Source organism: Dermacentor silvarum, chromosome 1 (assembly GCF_013339745.2).
Source record: "Dermacentor silvarum isolate Dsil-2018 chromosome 1, BIME_Dsil_1.4, whole genome shotgun sequence".
Lineage (NCBI taxonomy): Eukaryota > Metazoa > Arthropoda > Arachnida > Ixodida > Ixodidae > Dermacentor > Dermacentor silvarum.
Window position 1 is genome coordinate 116,237,842 of NC_051154.1, and position 11,284 is coordinate 116,249,125.

An 11,284-nucleotide genomic window follows, 5' to 3' on the forward strand; every position below is an offset into this window, starting at 1 on the left:
TTGGGAAAATAATAAACCCTAGATAACCGCGAAGTTGTGCTTCTGATTTTCCTAAATACGCTTGGCCCATTGAAAAATCCAGTTACTATATATATATATATATATATATATATATATATATACAGGGTGTCCAAGCTATCACTCAGCACGATTTAAACAACGAGGAACGGCGTTACGCGAACCAAACCTAGTGCATATTGATTCCAGTACAGTGGAGAAGCCGCCAGTAACCTTTTCGTTACTGAGATTTAATTAGGTAATTGTAATTAATTATCTAACTCAAGAAGAACTGTCCTAGTTATGAAAGCATCAATGAGAAAATTGTAGAGCAACATGAAAAACTCGCGATACAGCTTTCGTGTATCGATAATACGTGCCTGTATTATCGATGATACGTGCTACATAAATGTGTTTTTCCGAGTGTGAAAGGAGCCCACGAATACATGCGGAATTGCCGCGCGACTGGCCGCTCGAGGCACTTTGCGTGTATTCGCGGGCTTCTTTCGGACTCGGAAATACACATTTATATAGCACGTATTGAGCAACAAAAAGCTGTTTCGGGAGTTTCTCATGTTGCTTTAGAATTTTGTTGCTCTACAAGCCATGACTATCAATACTCCCAAATTATGACAGAAAGCTTCCCTACATAACATCAACACCTGCAAGCTTCCCTGCCTATATCAACACTTTGACAATGTATCAGCGTTCATCGGTTTTTCTTAGCTTCTCCTCGGTTGATAAAACGCGATGATGCTTTGCTCCAGGTCCAGAGTTGGTTCTTGCCGGTTCAGGCGATCGCATTCCGACAGAGGCGAAATGTACGAAGGGGCGTACAAATCAATTTTGGAGACGGGTAATAAATCATAGGTTTGCGATGTCAGGGCCTGGAGCCGTTAACTACACTGTCTCCCATAGCCCAAGTTGCCCCTCATTGAAGTCAACGGCTAACCAGTCAAGATCCCCACGATGCTCAGCTAAAACGGTGCCATAAGTTTCATCATCATCATCAGCCTATATTTATGCCCACTGCAGGACGAAGGCCTCTCCTTGTGATCCCCAATTACCCCTGTCTTGCGCTAAGTGATTCCGTCTTGCGCCTGCAAATTTCCTAACTTCATCAACCAACCTAGTCTTCTGCTGTCCTCGACTGCGCTTCCCTTCTCTTGGTATCCATTCTGTAACTCTATTGGTCCACCGATTATCTATCCTACGCATTACATGGCCTGCCCACTTGCATTTTTCCCTCTTAATGTCAACTAGAATATCGGTTATCCCCATTTGCTCTCTCATCCACGCCTCTCTCTTCCTCTCTCTTAACGTTAGGCCTAACATTTTTCGTTCCATCGCTCTTTCTGTGGTCCTTAACTTGTTCCCGAGCATCTTTGTTAACCTCCAAGTTTCTGCCCCATAAGTTAGCACCGATAGAAGTCAATGATTGTACAATTTGCTTTTCAATGACAGTGGTAAGCTCCCAGTCAGGATTTGGCAATGCCTGCCATATGCACTCCAACCCAATTTTATTCTTCTGTAAATTTCGTTCTCATGATCACAGCCCTAGATAAACTTACTCCTTTACAGACTCTAGAGGCTGACTGGCGATCCTGAATGCTTGTTCTCTTTCCAGGCTATTTAACTTTAACTTTGTCTTCTGCATATTAATCTTCAACCCCACGCTTACACTTTATCGGTTAAGTTCCTCAATCATTTGCTGTAATTCGCCCCCATTGTTGCTGAATAGGACAATGTCATCTGCAAACCGAAGGTAGCTGAGATATTCGCCGTTGATCCTCCCTCCTAAGCCTTCCCAGCCTAACAGCTTGAATACTTCTCCTAAGCATGCAGTGAATAGCATTGAAGAGATTGTGTCTCCTTGCCTGACCCCTTTCTTGATAGTTAACTTTCTACTTTTCTTGTGGAGCGCCAAGGTTGCTGTGAAATCGTTGTAGATATTTGCCAAGATATTCACGTGTGCCTCCTGTACTCCATGATTACGCAATGCGCCTGTGACTGCTGGTATCTCTACTGAATCAAATCCTTTTTCATAATCTGTGAAAGCCATATAGAGAGGTTGATTGTACTCCGCAGATTTCTCTATTACCTGATTAATGACATGGATATGATCCATCATAGAATAACCGTTCCTGAAACCAACCTGTTCTCTTGGTTGATTGAAGTAAAGTGTTGCCCTGACTCTCTTGAAAATTATCTTGGTGAATATTTTATACAATACTGAAAACAAGCTAGTGGGTCTATAATTCTTCAATTCTTTAACTTCTCCCTTCTTATGGACGAGTATAATGTTGGCGTTTTTTCAGCTTTCTGGTACACTTGAAGTCGTGAGGCATTGCGTATAAAGGGACGCAAGCTTTTCAAGCACGATATCTCCCACATCCTTGATTAAATCAATTGTTATTCAATCTTCTCCAGCAGCTTTTCCCCTGGTCATGTCTTTCAAGGCCCTTCTAACTTCATCGCTAATTATAGAAGGAGCCTTTGTAATCTCTTCATAACTACTTCGAATGAAATAACTTGGCTGCTCCAGGCACTGTACAGATCAGTGTACAATTCTTCCGCTGTTTTTGTTATGTCATCGAAATTGCTGATGATACTACCCTGCTTATCTTTCAGAGCATACATTTTGCCTTGTCCTATGCCAAGTTTTCTTTTCACTCATTTCATGCTGCGTCCATATTTTACTGCTTCCTCAATCTTTTCCACGTTATAATTTCGTATATCCCTTATTTTCTTCTTGTTGATCAGTTTCGACAATTCAGCGAATTCTATTTGATCTCTCGAGTTTAACACTTTGATGTTTTGCCGTTTCTTTATTAGGTCCTTTGTTACTTGGCCTGCTGGTTGCCTTGGTGCCTTACGTCCTACTTCAATTGCTGCTTCTCAGATCGTCCTAGTTACGGTTTCTTTCATTACTTCTATGTTGTCTTCATCTTCCTGTTCTAAAGGTGCATATTTGTTTGCAAGCACCAGCCTGGATTGGTCTGTTTTTACCCTTACTGCGTCTAGGTTGGCCTGTTTCTTCTTGACTAATTTTATTCTTTCTTTCTTCGAATTGAGAGAAATCCTAGACCTCACTAACCTATGGTCACTGCACTTTACCCTACCTAACACTTCTACATCCTGCACTCTGCTGGGATTGGCAGAGAGTATGAAATCTATTTCATTTCTTGTTTCTCCATTTCTCCATTAGGGCTTTTCCAGGTCCACTTCCTGTTGCTGTGCTTCCTGAAGAAGGTATTCATTATTCGGAGCCTATTCCTTTCCGCGAATTCTACCAACATCTCTCCTCTAGTGTTCCTAGAATCGATGCCGTAGTTGCCAATTGCTTGCTCTCCAGCCTGCGTTTCCCACACTTTTGCATTGAGGTCGCCCATGACTACAGATACTGAGTTTGCACCTTTCTCATTGCTAATTCAACATCTTCATAAAACTGTTCTATTTCCTCATCATCGTGACTGAGGTTTGGGGCATAGGCTTGTACTACCTTCATTCTCTACCTCCTATTCAGCTTTATTACGATAACTGCTACCCTCTCAATAATGATGTAGAATTCATCAATGTTGCCTGCTATGTCCTTATGGACTAAAGTGCTACTCTAAATTCTCTCTTATCTGGAAGACCTCTGTAGCGGAGGACGTGGCCATTATTCAGCACTGTATAAGCCTCACCAGTTCTTCTAACCTCACTAAGGCCAATAATATCCCAGGCAATACCTGATAATTCTTCAAATAGTCCTGCTAAGCTAGCCTCACTCGATAGGGTGCGCGTGTTGAGCGTTGCCAGGTTCAGTTTCCAGTGGCGGCTTGTCCGGACCCACAGATTCTTAGCACCCTCTGCCGCGTCGCAGGTCTGACTGCCACCTTGGTCAGGTGCTCTGCAGCCGCTGGGGACTGAGGGCCATGGGTTAATTATAGGAGTCATGAGAGAGGTAGTGGCCGAATACTGCACCATGGAGGCTAATTCCTGTTCTGGTGAGGGAGTGGCTTTGTTGAAGCTTAGTGGGCCTTCCTAATTTGGTTGCACCTGGACTAGTATAGCCCCACTAGCTCTCGGCGATTTTTTTGCCATTGTCAGGCGCCACCCCATGTGAAAAATGTAGCGGACTGGAGGAGGATTCGAACTTACGACCTTCAGATTAGAGGCCGGGTGCTCTACCTCTGCTCCACGCCACCACCTGTTTTCCAATTTACTGGGCGTCAATAAATCCTTCTGTCTAGGCAGTGGCAGAGCCTTGGGCTGAATTCATGACCTTCGTCTCCTTTGTTGTAATACTACTGGTAAACTTGGAGCCAGTATACATTAATGCTGTGTCCGATGGGGTGTCCCACCTCTAATCCTAGACTACGTCCGCCAATGTCAGTGTAATGCTCTATAGTGAATTTTGAGTTCAGTCGGCATCTTTAACCTACAGGCTTGACGCCTCTGTCTGCTCAAATCGTTCGAAGCATGTTCTCTCTGCGCTCCTGAAGCATTTTGTTGCTCCGAGAAATTTTGTTAATGAAATGCATCATTCTGGCACTTGTAGCCTCAGGTTCCTGTGCTTTGAGAATGATCTAGATTGCTTCCTTAAAGATAGCTCTGGGTTGTTCCTCCTTCTCATCTGTATTATTAGCCCTGCATCACTGCTGCCACCGAAGTTCCCGCTGCGCCGCACTGCACAGCGCTAGTCCTGTGTCCTACTTCTGTGTCCTCAGTTGTTTTCGAGCTGACCAATAAGTATCCACCTTGCTTCCTCACCTGCGGCTTGCTTCAACGTGTTGATCAGTTTCTTTTACTTTGATTTTACTTTTATTCTGGTTTTGTCTCTACCGCCGTAGTTCTCGCAGGTCAACGGATTGCATTGTTGTTCAACCTCACTTAGGTAATATTAGAATATTGCTGTCTCCTTGCCAGTTTGCCTTTCGTTTCTTGCGAGATCAGCTCGGCACTTTCCTTTGATGATGGTGCTTCCTCTCAAGGTATACGTTTCAATCGAAACCAGATAGAACTAACACGTCTTGCCATTTCCACGCTTGATTGGGTGGTACTGGTGTGGTTCGCAAACTGGTACCAAGTCATAGCTCTTCGAACCTTGCTGCAAGATACGGCATTAGTTAATTTGATTTCCTGTTCAATTTCCCGATAGGCACTGAGTATAGGAAACTATTGTAAAGCCTGTATTTTCATAATAAAGTGAGACATTTAGTGGCGCGCCAGAAGTTCAGATGAAAAAGAATCCTCCAAGGAATTTCTAACTGCAAACAAGCTTTCGGCGAAAACCCGATGATGGTAGTTGAGTGCGCAAATTATATTGAATTGTAAAAACACTAGGTTGACAGTTTCAACCTTCTCTTAGTTCATTGTGTATACGTTAGTTTCCCAAAATGTATCTTTGTATGTTTCATTGTAAAATTTGTCTGACAGTGATAGCTGTTTAAAAGCTGTCATTAAGTCAAACGTTCCTGATTGACAGCGCTCCTGGTGCTTCCACTGGTTGTGCTCGGAACACAATGTATTTCCTCGTCTTCAAATATATACAGGGTATTTAACTTAACTTAGCTTTAAAAATATGCAAATGCTACGTACCTAGACAAAACCAAGGTAATTTTGTGTGCTGTCACTTGAAGATATTCAGATTACTTCTTGCATTCCGCCTAATTACAACATTATTCTTAATTAAATTATTAATCAACTTCTCAATTATTATAATTGCATAAAAAATGTCAATGAGAGAATTGTAGAGCAACATGAGAAACTCCCGATACAGCTTTCTGTTTGTCAATACGTGCTACATAAAAGTGCTTTTCCGAGTGTCAAAGATGCCCGTGAATACACACAAAGTGCCTCGAGCGGCCAGTCGCGCTGCAATTTTGCATGTATTCGCGCGCTTCTTTCACGCTCGGAAAAACACTTTTATGTAACACTTATTGAGCAACAAAAAACTGTATCGGGAGTTTTTAATGTTGGTCTACAATTTCCTCATTTACACTTTTCATCTAATTGTATATTGTATAAAATATATCTAATTGTATGTTTTGAAAGTTTGGCCAAAGTTAAGTGAAGCACCCCGTATAGGACGTTTCTGTCAGTGTAAAAATATCAAGCTGGCGTTCAGCGCTTGCGGTGTACTTAAACCAGCTGATCATTTTGTCAATAACATATTTGCTCTTGAAGAGCGATAAAAGTATTTTCCACGAAGGGTTAAGAAGCTGCACGCACTCTCTAATTTTTCTGTACGCCTGTGTGTTGGAACATGCAACACTTACCCAGTTCTTTTATGTTTTCCCCCTTTTAGCTGTGAGTGAACCGCTAACACGCTGACGTACAATGCAATGGCTTGTTCAGTGTATACCTTCTTGGCTGCTGCATTTCAATTGGGGCGAATGTGTGTGCGTGCGTGTGTTTGTGTGTACGTGTGTGTGCGCGTGTGTGTGTGTGCGTGTGTGTGCGTGTTAGCGTGTGTGTGCGCGTGTGTGTGCGTGTGCGTGCGTGTGTGTATACATCATAGTACGAGGTGTGCTGTTTTTTTACACCGTATCTTTCAAAACACTTATTTTACAAACTGTAAAATAGGTCAATGTGGTCCCCTTCAAAATACTCCCATTTGACAAAGTACCCTGGTCCCACCTCGTTTGCCATAACTGGAAGCACCCTTGGAAGTTCCCCCGTGTTAACACCTTGAGCGCTGATGTCCTTTCATCTTGAATTCTCACATCCCGAAATGCAGCCTCCGAAGAATCAGTTTGCATTTGGGGAACAGTAAAAAAAAGTCGGAGGGTATTAAATCCGGCTCACACTCTATCCTCACGCTCTATCGATGCAGAGTGTGAATGGACATTATCAGGATGCAGCATGAAGCCTCTTTTTCGACAAGTTCGATCATGCGAGGCACACACGAACTTGAGGAGGAAGAAGCTTGAGGACCTCCACGTAGAAAGCTTCCATTGGCAGTTTGACTTTCAGGTGCATATTTGTGGTGTAGCGTTTCACAGCAGTCAAAAAACACGATCAGCATGACTTTGATTTCTGCTTTTTACTTACCCGCCGTGGTTGCTCAGTGGCTATGGTGTTGGGCTACTAAGCACGAGGTCGCGGGATCGTATCCCGGCCACCGCGGCCGCATTTCGATGGGGGCTAATTGCGAAAACACCCGTGTATTTAGATTTAGGTGCACGTTAAAGAACCCCAGGTGGTCCAAATTTCCGGATTCCCTCACTACGGCGTGCCTCATAATCAGATCGTGGTTATGGCACGTAAAACGCCATAATTTAATTTTTTATCTTTTTACTTCCGTGCCTTTTTGTTTCCAGGCTCATTTTTCTTTTTCTACTCCGTGCTATGTGACTTTAGCTTAATGTCGTATTCGTAAATTCAAGTTACGTCACCGGCAACCACCCCTGGCATGATTTTATCACTGTCGTTTCATGTTTTCCAATCAATGCAACATTATTTTCAGTGATTCAGCAGTTTCGGCACCATCTAGGCGCAACCCTTATTTTCATTTTCAAAATTTCAGTCCAAATTCTGTGAACAGATGACATTCGCAAACAAACTCCTTAGGCTGTCAGTCTAACAGTCATTTGACGGTCACCGAGTGCAAAAGAACGCAGACGATCGATGTTCTCATCTTTGCACGAGGTAGAGGCACCATCCTAATCTTGCATCCTCCATAGGGTCTTCACGGCCTTAAATCCCGAATACGCTGGATCCACTCGAATACAGCTCTTTTCCTTTAGGCGTTTAGGGAATCCTTTGCATAGAACTTTCGCAACATCCTATTAATTTATGCATCATCCTTGTCCAATTTTCAATAAATTTGTTATGGATCCGTTGTTCCGTCTGGTCGTCGATCTCCATTTCGACAGACTAAAGAATGGTTGCACAAAAAGGGCACGCTTGAATTTCTTCCTTGCCATAGAGCACTCCGGCTCGTGCTGGAGGCCAGCCGATGGAGGGTCATTGTTGAGAAAGTGAGAGAGCAGCGTCGCTACACCCTCACCATATTTTTTTACTGACCCACTGCATGAACGTTACTTACAGACCTCGCAAACATTTGTTCTGCTGTTAAATTTATAATTTATGCTGATTGATCATACGAGCCTCTTTCTTTCCTCTTCTTTCATACAACTCTTTACAATGGCTGACCCAATCTTGAAAAGACCAAGTATATGTACTGGAAATAACCAACAAAGTAGTAATGTAAAAAAGGCTGTTATTTTCCAAAGGATAATTCCTTGTACTGTGTTTTTTTTATTTATTTCTTATTATTTTATTTTACTGATCGGCCGTGGTGCCGTAGTGGCTTTGGTGTTGTGCAGCTAAGTCCGAGGGCGCGGGATCAAATTTCGGCCACAGTGGCCGTATCTCGATGGCGGCTACATGCAAAAACACTCATGAACCATGCAGTAGGTGCACGTTAAAGAACCCAAGCTGGTCAAAATTGTTCCGCAGTCCCCCACTACGGCGTGCCTCATAATCAAATCGTGGTTTTGGCACGTAAAACCCAAGAATTCGGTAGTGTTTTTTTAAAATATATTTTGAACATGTTTTACAGCGAAGCTGTATATGGCTAGTTTCCAGCGGATCGATGTCCGTAGACATAAAACCGTGGGCCGATCCCGAAGATAGTGCAATACCGGGCCAACCCGCGGCGGAGGTGAAGCAGGCTTCAAGCACTCCGCTAACTAGCAAAAATAAGGTTAATATCTTGGGTCCAAATATAGCACGTATCACATTAAGCTGATAAGAACAGATACTACACTTTGACTCGCGTCGACTATGTCTACGTTCGCATCATACACGTGTACGCTATCCCGCGTATTCAAACTAATGCCTACCAATTTGAGTGTCTTCTGTCTCCTGACATCATGCTCTACGTAGGCTCCTTTCTTCAGTTCTGCTCTGACTGTGAAATGGGTAGGCCGCTTGTTGTACGGTCTGAAGAAGAACAGCGTGCCTACCAAAAACGACGGCGTGAACAGGAAATGGAATGGGCGCGGCGGCGGCGGAAGGAGACCACCGACGATGAGCGGGCCGCGGACGCCAAGCGTAAGCCCGCTGCCAGCCAGGACCATGAGGCTGAAAGAAATGTGAACCGTCCATGCGGCCCCGATCCCGCAAACTTGGAACGTTTCACTGGAGCAACGGTCAATCACCACTTACACCGCTTCGCTGGTCATCCACCTTCACAGAGTAGAATGGCACTGAATTAGTTTTTTTGACAATGCCTCCAAACTTTACTTCTACCACGTCATTAAGATTAATTATCTGTTTAGGCTGACATAATTTCCCAGAAATATCAGTGAAATTCACTTATTAACTAAACAAATTGCATTAACTTCGTAGTTACCGATTTTACGACAGATGTTTATATTGCAAAGTTGAAGGAAATCGTTATAAAAGTGTACTTCCGCGCTTCTGCATTTCAAAATGGTCATGTAGGCCGAAATATCGGCCGTCAAGTTATTCCTTCAATTTACCCGATTGCTCACTCGGCACCGCGAAACGCGGCTCTCTGTCCAACCACTGTGTCACGTAAAAGCGTGGTCTAAAATACAGCTGCCGTCGCACTTGCCTGTACACATGATCTTGTTTCGATTCCCTCTGTGCGCAACTCCAGATTGAATGCCTAGCCACTTAATCAGCAGGGGCGAGATGGTCTGTTTTGTCACACCGTATAGTCAAGCTTCTATTTTATTTCACCCTTCGACGACACAGGGTGGTTGCGCTGCGAGTCGCGCTTAAATTATGAAATTTTACATGCCAAAACCCCGATCTGATTATGAGGCACGCCGTAATGCGGGACTCAGGAATAATTTTGGCCACCTGGGGTTCTTGAAGATGCACCTAAATAAGTACACGGGTGTTTTTGCATTTCGCCCCCATCGAAATGCGGCCGCCGTGGCCTGGATTTGATCCCGCGACCTCATGCTTAGTAGCGGAACACCACAGCCACTAAGCAACCACGGCGGGTGTTTAGCAGTGTTGCGTCCATAATCAGGTATATTGAACGAGTAATTTGACGCCAGTTATATTACTTTGCATTGCCGTTTTGAATTCAACACCTAACTAGGTTTTTATGACGATTCCCTTCAAGTTTACAATATAACTATGTGCCATAATGTTTGTAACTAAGAAGTTAATTAATGTAATTAGTTTATTTAGTGAATGAATTACTTTTGCACAATTTATTGTATATTAACAATTTGTCTAACTCTGCGAAACAAATACCGGTTTAGCTTGAATACTCCCGTTACAGAGCTCAGTTTTCGTGGCACGAACTGCCTCCCACTGAAGTATTGATGTGAAATGAACGCCTAGTACTTTAACACTGTCGACTACTTCGATTCTCGCTGATGAAAACTTTTGATCGTGCCTAGTGGGTGCGCCGCACTTTTTGCTCTTTCAGGCTTGGAAAAATCATCTATGTAGAACGTATTGAGCAACAGAAAGCAGTATCGGAAATTTTTCAGGATGGTCTACAATTTTCACGTTTACACATTTTCTCTGAATATGATATTTGTGGAGTTATGTAACGAATTATGTAATTAGGCCAAATACAAAAAGGAGTCTGATTTGCTCCAATCGACGGCAAACAGCATTACATTTGTTCGGTCGAGCTATGGGGTACTAGCATATTTTTAAATTTTGGCACAAGTACGTGAGACACATTGTATACATAATGCCTAACTCAAAAAAGAGAAATACTTGAAAGGTTTCCCATGGCTACTTCACCTTTTACTGCGCCCATTGAAAATTCATGCAATTTTACGCGACGCCGAAAGCTGGCTGGCAGTGATGCAGGTATTCCGAATAATACCAAATTTTCTTCTGGAAATGTCATTTTTTCTTTTGGTTTTTTTGATACAGCTATGTCACCGTTTCTTCGCATCATATCGTTACTCTGTCCCCATAAATAACGGCCTCAAGTCAGAAAAAGAAGGCAAGAAGAAAATTCATGGCCTTCCTGCGAACAAAGTGGCTGTATGCACGCAATGTTCAAGGAGTTGCGTGTTCTGTGCATTTCACAAAGGCGAAGAGGTACGAAAAAGTAGTCACGTACGAAACAAGTGCATGCGTACAAAACGCCTATAGTGGCGTAACTGTCAAACAAACGCTTTTGCTTTTGACAAGTTCGACGTTGCTTTGATTTACTGCCGTGAGATGCCGTCCCCAACGGAAGTTGTGTTCTGGGTCGAAGCACTTTCACTGGCCTTAAACTGAAGCAGCGACAGAAGAAAATGCCTTCAAAACGCTCGTCGTAAAAACGCATGTTGAGGTTCTCTAAAAA

General features: G+C 43.2%; 1 pseudogene; it reads right to left on the minus strand.

The window, feature by feature from the left end:
- Positions 1-8,596: 8,596 nt before the first annotated feature.
- On the minus strand, positions 8,597-8,774 carry LOC119437824 (U2 spliceosomal RNA; annotated as a pseudogene).
- Positions 8,775-11,284: the final 2,510 nt, after the last annotated feature.